Source organism: Opisthorchis viverrini, assembly GCF_000715545.1.
Source record: "Opisthorchis viverrini unplaced genomic scaffold opera_v5_399, whole genome shotgun sequence".
In the NCBI taxonomy this organism is placed as follows: domain Eukaryota; kingdom Metazoa; phylum Platyhelminthes; class Trematoda; order Opisthorchiida; family Opisthorchiidae; genus Opisthorchis; species Opisthorchis viverrini.
The window spans coordinates 219,752-229,583 of NW_008752058.1; the positions used below are offsets into that span (position 1 = coordinate 219,752).

Genomic DNA, 9,832 nt, shown 5'->3' on the forward strand with positions numbered 1-9,832 from the left:
AACAAATTGACAGTTTTGCTCGCCTTCGGCAACTCAAATTAGCCTTCCATGCTCCAAAATCTTGTGTAGAAGTCCACCTTTAGTGTTCACACTCTGGATCAAGCGGAACAAGCTGCTCTTGCTCGTGAGCTGATTTCCCAAAGTAGGTAGGCTTCAGCTGTGGTACACTTTTTGTGGCTAGCTGCGTGCTATCCGAAGGCTGAGACACTATCAGGTAGCCCAGGCCTAGAAAGGAGCAGTCAAGATGCAGGGGTCGGGTTGGAACCATGGACCCTGTAGTCAATTGACAGCTTTGCTCGCCTTCGGCAACTCAAATTAGACTTCCATGCTCCAAAATCTTGTGTAGAAGTCCACCTTTAGTGTTCACACTCTGGATCAAGCGGAGCAAGCTGCTCTTGCTCGTACGCTGATTCCCCAAAGTAGGTAGGGTTCAGCTGTGGTACACTTTTGGTGGCTAGCTGCGTGCTATCCGAAGGAAGCACGGGGGCTGAGATACTATCCGGTTGCCCAAGCCTAGACAGGAGCAGTCGAGATGCAGGGGTTGGGTCGGAACCACGGACCTACTGGTCAGTAAGTTCGCACCCTAACCACTGAACCATCTTAGCTCGACGTATTGACGTATGTGGTCCGTCGGAAGCAAGAATCCAAAATACAAGTACGGTAATCGAGTTGACTGGCCTGCTTTCAACTGTGCACCTTAGTGGCAAGGACGAAGAGCAGCGAGTCGACGTACTAAGAATGACCGCCATACGATGTAGTCTGGTGGTGAAGTCGCACTGCCTTCTCTATGGGAGTGGAAGAAAAGTAAGGCTTTTTCTTAGGCGGTCAGTAGCGATGCTACCTTCCCAAGAGAAACGGTGGACTGGGAAATGTCGGCCCTAAAAACCGAAAAATCCGATCACTCATTGGTTGACCGTGACTGTCCAATACGGTCGAAATACGTTTGAAATCGGCTCCAAAGGCATCTGCTGTGTGAGGTGACACCAGGAGTGAGACACCTGTGGCTTACTCCTTGCGCCCCTGGTTAAACCGAACCCATGCAGCCCAGGTTATTGGTTAACTGGCCTGGAGCAGGGTTCTCAACAAGAGCCCACTACCCGCCGTCGTGTGGATGACTCTTGAGTCAAGGGCTACTATTCAGATGGGGAACCGGATCCCTACATTCTCCCATACACTTTTACATCAGATTTTCAGTTAAAGTATCAAAACGGAGAATGCAAACCAAACATCCTTCGTCGGCATGGGCAACCAGGAAGTGCCATTAGACCTTGGAGCTCTCTCCTCATCGCCCCTCACTTACACCCTCTCACCGTCCATCCAATGGTGTTATGCGATCAATCCATTTAACAGTCAACTAACGATTGCTCGGTTTTCAAACTACCGACCAACAAAACCGAAATAACCCTTTACTAAAAGCAAAAGATTTCAGTGTCTGTACTCTCGTTTCAATCGGACAACAGACGTCTCTCTGTGAGACCTTGCTTCCCCTTCCAAAACACGCTTACAATACCCCAGTTCGTTCAAGCATTCCAAGTCATTTAAAGTGAGATCGGATGTTCTACATTTCACTCTTTGACGATCTTGATGCAACGGCTTGTGGCATCTTCAGGTGTGGGAACCCAACCCTAAGACTGGAAGTACTTTACTGGATTGAATCCAAGTAAACAGACCTTGCTGCGCTGTGCAGTTGTCCGGTTCAATCAAGGCCAGTGCAGGCAAACCGTGACTATTTATCGTATCGGCCCGATAGACTGCAGTTCAAATGCTAGGAAGGATGGGTTTTATCGAATTTGTTTCGGTTAAAAGGAATAACGGGTATTACCATCCTGTCGGGTAACATGAACGCACAATTTGGGCGAACCTGCTCCAATGAAGCAGAGTTGGATGGTACACTTAAGATCGATGCTCAGTGTGCTGAACATCTGCTTCTGGCCATTAAGAACGTTTATCATTAGCGCTCACATCCAGTTACTTGAAGGTCAACAAGCTCAAGCCAGATATGCATTCGGTTGGTTCATATGGCTAACAGTTACCGATGGGGCCTCAATTAAAGGTGACCGTTCCTTCTGGGTTACACAACTTGATTCATATCATGCCATAGTGATGAGGGGGGGGCAATTATCATTTCGTTTTCTGTCAGCAGGGCGATTTCGTTTATCAACTTCAGCTCAATAATAATATCGAGCTGACCACGTTGGAGAACCGCTGGAAGTACAGTGACACTGATGGCAAAGATGGGTTAGAGAATGGATAGAAGAGAGTGAAAACAGCTACGCTATCAACTTTTACCTCAGACTGTACAAGCCATCCGACTCGATCAAATGAACACTAGACATAGCCGGAACTGGCAGATCTTATTGCTGGTACACCAGAAATTAATGACTACGATGGCGCATTCAAGTCTCCCAAACGGTGGATAATCAAAAGCCTGAAAGATAGCAGGGAACGCTGTTGGATCATTCAAGGTCCAGAAGATGGATGGCTTCCGTTGCAGACAATGGCTAAGTTTTATTTCAGCTCTGGCCAAACTCAGACACCAGAGCGCGGGTCTTCATGGATCCCAAGAAAACGCCCGTAGATTGTTCATCTTGATTTCTTCGACAGGTCCTCGAAAGCCTGCTGTCAGCGATATCTGATATCAAGGAAAGATGAGCGTTTGAGCCTTTAGGCGGAACAGGATTCAGCTTGCCACCTACTACTTCTAATACGGGCTATCAATCATTGAAGGAAAGATGCAATGAAAATATGGGGCTTTGTTCGGCCTGAGAAGTGCCCGACCGTCTATCCCTACTTAGGCGTTAGCACGCTCCTTGTCCATGCCACATGCTCTGTTCAGAAACAGCAGTGAGTTCCTTGTATATGGGAGGAGAGACCCAGACAACTGAGGGGGGGGGGCGGTTGATAGAATGGCCCATCTTCAAAAGAAGTACTCGCTGGGAGTGTATTAACCACAGAGGCGTCAGTTCAACTCCAGTTGTAACAAGGCTTCTGGTGTCACTAGTCTTTGCCGATTTCCACCGGCATGCTAAACCTTGATCCGTGAGCATCAAGCGAGATGTCGATCGGATAGAGGCTGCATCGACCATAATTCCACACTCTGACCCATAATCTTAGTCTTCCTTGGTGCTTTCAACTACACCTGCTCCACAAGGGGTACCTTAGAAGTTTGTGAACATAAGAATAACGAATATTCACACACGTAGGGTTGTTTTCTAGTGTATCTGTCAGCAACTAGTGTGTTGCCTTCACAATGAAAAGTAGTAGAGGGTTAAACGGATTTTGGGGGCGAGATGGCTCAAGTGGTTAGAGCGCGAATTTACTGACCGGAAAGTCCGTGGTTCGAACCCGCCCTCCGCCACTCGACTTCCCCTGTAGAGGCTTGGGCAACCTGACAGTATCCCAGCCCTCGTGCTTCCTTCGGGTGGCATGGCAGCTAGGCACCGAAAGGGCGCTACAGCTGAACGATTATTTTTATTTTTATTAACGGATTTAGAAGTGATTCAAAATAACCGCGAATCCGTTTAAGGCAGGTTCGGAAAGCAGTACTATGACAAATTTAATGACTGTCTTCTAAAAGCTTCGTGGTATCCATAATCTCAGACCTGAGAAAACGTTCGGTTAGCTCTAATTCTCACAGCTACACTAAGATGAGCCAGAATAAACCAGAAACAATTCCGAGAACTCAGAGGAGGTTCATATCATTACAAAAGGGAGTTCAGGAGAAACTTCTTGGAACTCAGTGTGTGGAGCTGGCGATCGTATGGAAAGCGGTCTTAGGTAAACCGAGTTGACATGTAAAGGCGTGGTTGTCAATCCACGTAGAATCATGAGAAAAAACTAGGGGGTGGGGGTGGAAATTCCAACCCGACGAAAGGTCACAGCATCCCTCTTACACAACTATCTTAGCACTAGCTCACCCACACAGACTGACAGAAGGTTCAAACGAAGTTCAAGAGGAACCATCAAATGAACCGAACCAGAAGAACTAGACCCTAGGCAGGACCCAAACACATGTAGGTTTCCCCACCGACCCAACACTTGTTCAACCACTCTAACACACTAAAATCCCTCGGCCGACAGAGAGTTAGCTTGACTTAGCTGATTGGTTCTCCTTCCGCCTTAAATCTCGACCAACCTGGGAACCTAGTCACTTGGCCTGACGAAGCTTTTGTGTCAAAAACGAAACGATGCCCAGCAATAAATCTACCGATTGTCACCAAACTTTTCGAAAACGAAGACTGTAGTTTTGTTCTGTTTCATGCTGTCTGTTCTGCACTTGATATACAGGATCAACGTCGAAATAGTTTTGTCGTTTTGCCTACGTACCGATCCAGTGGGTGAGAATGAATCAAGGTCTCTCGAAAAGCTAACCAAGTTAATCAGTAAAGGAACGGATGGACGTAACAGATTCTGTCTCATTTATCAATAGAATCTGGAATATAATGGGAGATCTAATCCAACCAGCCGCGAGTGACATTTAAATTTGCGCAAACCTGAATAAAAAACAGAGCAAGAAGGAGTAGGGCAGAATCTGAACAGAATCTGATTTTTGCCAAATTTCGGACCAGCAATAAATGAAGAATAGAATTACTGTCCTGAACTCCATCCTAGACCGCTCCAGCCAAGTTCCCTTTCGAAGACCGATTTCTTGGTGACACTGTCGGGCATTACACCTCCACCTGTCAGAAACAGTTGAAAGTGTCATTTGGTGGCCATTGTTGTATAAACGCTGCTGATGGATCACTCAGTGGCTTTGCAAAAAACGTATTGCCGTCTCCTTGTCATGAACGACAGTTGAAAGCGTCAGAAAGTTCATTTAAAGTTTTACGTCCGAACGGAAAATTTTTTTGCAGAGTGAGCCTAGATGCAGATAAGGAATGGTTTTAATCAAAAATAGGTCAAGTTTTTGTGCGTACATTAAATTGAACCTGGCAAAAGTGGCGGGGCTTAACTTTTCGCACATGCACTTTTTGCATTAGTGGGGGGGTTTATCTGGAAAAGGTCCCTAAAGACAGGTAGGACCATTCCCCAAGTAGAGTGCACGTATGCATATGACATTCATATAATTGATCGACTGTGTCCTTACCACCAAATTCGCAGCCCATGATTCCCCCTTTCTGACTTTTTTCGTCACGTTCTGAAATATCGCTTTATCGGGAATCAGTCGGAAATTAGTCAGAAGGGACAGGATCATGGAACCAGTTAAGCCCTGGGTCACTGAATTTCGTCACATTTGGGTTCATATAGAGCATGAGGTTGACGGACACACTCGAAAACTGCGCCTACTCGATGAGCCCAAAGCAGAAGGGCGAAACCGGCCTCGCGTTACCGAGGGGATTTCAGCAACCTTGCGAGTAGTGCATTCCAAGAAAATGTCCCACACTCTGATTCTTTAAAAATTTTTGCGGCTCAACTGTGGAGTACAACAAAAATGTGTAGTGTCTCTTTGTCTGGCATGAGTGACTTTCAGTTCGAACGTAGCAGTCCGGCGATTTTGCACACGAACAGGGTGTCACTTCCGACGCTCTGTCACCGTGACTGACTATCTTCTCACTATATAAGAGAGGTGGATAAAGCCTCTCGTTCAGATCTTCTAAACGCAGCCATATCTCGATGACCGCAGTCACGTATTTTTTCAAATCCGGGCCTTTGTTAATTAGACTGAAAGCGTTTCTGTACAAAACACATGGTCCTCCCTTCCAAATCCATCATATTTGTTGTCTCTGGATGCACAATTTCGAAAGATTGGATAAGTTGATGTCAATGATGGAGAAGGACGGTGAAATCAATTCTGTCCTGGTTTCTAGCAGCATGCCGTTTGGTTTGCCTCTGTGTACAAATGCCCTCTCGTGCACTGCACGCAACCTTTCATTCACGCGCTCCGAAAACAGTTAATATTCGAACTAAATCTGAAAATGATATCATTGTTGCTTAGTGAGGGGATGGAAAGTAACTCTAACGCACTGTTAGACAGGAACGACAGAGTCCAAATACACGTAGCATGTGAGTGAAGGCATGTGTAATTGAACGCGACTCCGGGATCGATCGTTGTTCAGTGCACTTGCGTGCCGGATGCGCCACCCCTTTGCCTGATGAGTTATTTGTCGATGCCTCTCTGCCTGATTGGTTCGTATCCCAATCGCTTCCGTTCGAAAGCACGCGGTTTCACGATAAGCGCGCGTGTGACTTTGAAAAAAAAGTTAGCGTGCAGACACGCTGCAGATTTTTGCAAACAGCCTGCTTTTCACATTGTTATTTTTTACTGTCACGTGACATGAAGACAAAATCACCCAACGTTCTCACCGGCTGATGTTATCGATACACAGTAGGGACTAGTGTTCCGTCTGGCACTGTGACATTTGAATGAACTCTTCAGAGTAACCTTTAGTACATTAGTGTTTCTTACCGTCAACAAAGATGATACGGGAAAGAATAATTCTATACAAATGAAATAAATTAGTCACAGATTCTATCACAGTCCGACCAACTTTTCGGCTTATGCGGCCCAGATAAGTGAGGCACTCCCACAACCAAGTCAAAGTGGATACGGTCTGTAAAGTGCGCATCAAATTTTTCAGAACTGATCAGTGTCTGGCGACTGATCTATACACCCGGCTGTCCTTTTTATCATATTTAACGCGCACAATTCACCAAAGTTGTTGGGGCGGTTTTTTGGGAAAGAATTCAATCGTATTGCTCTTCCGGGTTAATCACAAACTAGCCGAAAAACCTCATCTGCAAACTAATTTGGTTCTTTCAGCCAACTGAGAACATCATAAACGAGATTCAGCTGGGTTCCAGGTGAGTCTCTCGAAAGAACCAAATTAGTTTGCAGATGAGTGTATATTCGCTAATTTCGTGCAATTTGGTTTCAAGTGGAACATAAGGTTGACGGAAACCCGGGGACTGCGCCTACCTGATGAGCCCCAAGAAGGGCGAAACCGGTCGTGTGCTGTCGATGGATTTTCAGTAACCTTATGAGGAGAACCTTACAAATATAGCCGAAAAACCGTTTATTAGGGGAGAGGGGTTTTTGTTTGGAGAACAATGCTGAATGTATCTTTGTAATGTATTACTCATAAGGTTGCTGAAAATCCGTCGACAGCCCACGACCGGTTTCGCCCTTTTTTAGGCTCATCAGGTAGGCGCAGTCCCCAGGTTTCCGTCAACCTTATGTTCCACTTGAAACCAAATTGCACGAAACTAACAAATATACACTCATTTGCAAACTAATTTGGTTTTTCGAGAGACTCACCTGGAACCCAGCTGAATCTCTCGTTTCTCGTTTATGATATTCTACAACTGAATGTGCTGCACACAGGCTGCCTCATGTTTCAGTTGGAAAGGCAAAACCGGTCGTGGGCTGTCGAAGAGTTTTCAGCACCCTTGTGAGTAGTTTCCTTTATGGAAATAGGGCTTACTTACGTTTGATTCGTTGTAGATTGACTTTTTCTGCAAGAAATTTTTGGTCCACAGATCAGAAAACCTGAGGTTATGTAGTCTACACAAAAAAAAACGAACGCTACTGTAAGCCAATGAGTCAACCGTCAAAATAAGTAGGTTCTCCCGTGGCCTGAATGTTGGATGGCTACCATCGGGCGGGTTTCTATATACCCGTTAGGTGAAAAAACAGAGGAACTAATTGAACTGTGTACAATCCATGTGATGAGGCAAACGGGGAAAACCATTTTTTGGTGACTGGTTGACTATCGAATGGATAGGCTGTCAGCAGGATGATGAGTTCCGGATAAAATGGGTGCAGTTAGTAAACCACCCACAACGTTTGCAGAAGCTGCCTTACATAGTCAGGTGACAGATCGTGCCAAGCCTCTGTAACTCCCCCCTGTCAGCAACACCATTCGAATGAAGGCCAACCCCTCTAATCCACCCCAGAGAGGTATTGTTTGAACTCGACAATTCCAATAGATTACTGCAACTTCCAGGTATTGCCAGGTGTTGAATGATTTTCCCCCCTGTAACACCATTCGAATGAAGGCCAACCCCTCTAATCCACCCCAGAGAGGTATTGTTTGAACTCGACAATTCCAATAGATTACTTACTCTTCCAGGTATTGCCAGGTGTTGAATGATTTCTGATTGGCACAGTAGTCATTCCATATGAAGCAGGAACATCGGAGATTATTCGAAGATTGTTAAACTTAGCCAACATTCGACTAGCTTTTTAGAAGGGGAAAACGCTACCCTCGGTTTTGGTTTAATTGAAAGATCCCCTGCCGGTTGAAAGGACTAGGGACTGCGTGTTTAAAATTAACTGCAACGATTGCATTGAGGTTTACATAGGACAAACTGCCAGAGAATTGCACACCAGAATTGGTGAGCAGGAACGAGGGATAAACAAAGGAATGCAGAAGAATACCAAACGTTGGCCAAAGGCTCAGCGATGGCGGTGCATGCCTTAGACACGGAACATAGAATAGATCTAGGGAATGTGGATATTTTAGGACGGGTTCTACGATTCACACCAAAGCGGCTTTTGCTGAAACTGGTTGAATTATTGACTGACCTGGATACTTACCGGCTTTCCTACTGGCAGAGTTTTAGGGTCTCACTAGGTTTCGGGCGCTCTGGGGTTACTTTCAGGAATATGACCTTCCCGATGCGGCTCAATTTAGCGTGGGAACTTGCCCCAGTCATGATCGTCTAGAATGGCTACTTCATAAGTAACCGCTCTCAGACACTTAGCTTAATGCACGGACTCACGGACAGCAGTACTTCTATTTTACGCTACAAAATGAGTTGCAGCTGCATCATAATGTAAAATGTCGGGAAAGGTTAGTTAAAATAACGGATGTGCTAGGCCATTTAGTGCAGTTGTTCACGTTTTTAGTTACTCAGTTGTGGGTGGGCACGGGATTTGTAGAAGGCAGGCTCACAAAACTTTCGTTTGAACTATCTTTCACCTACCCTGGCGTGATCATTCTAATGAGTCCACACACCAAAAGGTGGAGCACTAGACTCGACTCTCACTCTTATTGAAGCCCATCAGCAGTGCATATCCTTGACCGTGTCGGGGTTTGATCTCCTCACATCTGACGTGTGAGGTAAGTGTGTCACCTCGTATACCACTTTCCCAATTTCTTAGGCCTCCAGGTTATTGTTTGGAAGCCATTGTGAATCTCACAGTAACCAGAGCTATAAAATCTGACTTGGGCATATAGTACATAAATATTCAAGAGTAGAAGTTTTCTAGCCTGGTATGTTTAAAACAGACTTTCAGTGGGCTAGTGAAGTTAACTAAATGACTGGACATTATCTTAGAAGTATTGAAACAAATTCAGTGTGAGGGTCATTGGTAGACGGCTAGTGTTCATTTGGCAACAAATGATATAGATTACCATATTAGGGTCGTTGTAAACGTGACCTTGGAGTAGACTGAGCGGCAAATTTCTTAGACACATCTAAACTGGACATGACAATCAGTTTTGAAAATCAAACCACTAATTTCTGAGTATCTGCTGAGAATACAATCAGAAAACACAAATTATTGTGCTCCCATAAAATTTTTTTTACATAGAATTAACAGTGGCAACGAAATTTGGTTTTCAGGGGCTCATATATATCATGTGACGTATGATATATTGAAATACCGTGAGAACAGCTGATTGGCCGCGTTACAATCGCTCAGATAAAAGACATAATGATTACACGCAAAAGAAACCCACTTCTAAAATTCAAAACAGAACAGTAAAAGGACCCAAAGGAAGTCATCCTTTAGATCCAGAAATTCGGACTGTCGACAAACTGAATATCTCTCATGGATACAAGACCCACGTTAAGTAGTTACAAAACGGGAGAATTCAGGAATTGAGAC

The 9,832-nt window shown here is 45.0% G+C and overlaps 1 protein-coding gene across 1 annotated transcript in view; it reads right to left on the reverse strand.

Moving 5' to 3' along the window:
* Positions 1-9,832, reverse strand: part of T265_10730 (hypothetical protein) — a gene marked incomplete at both ends in the record, with an annotated part of 30,391 nt that overhangs the window by 13,287 nt on the left and 7,272 nt on the right. The window lies entirely within an intron of this gene.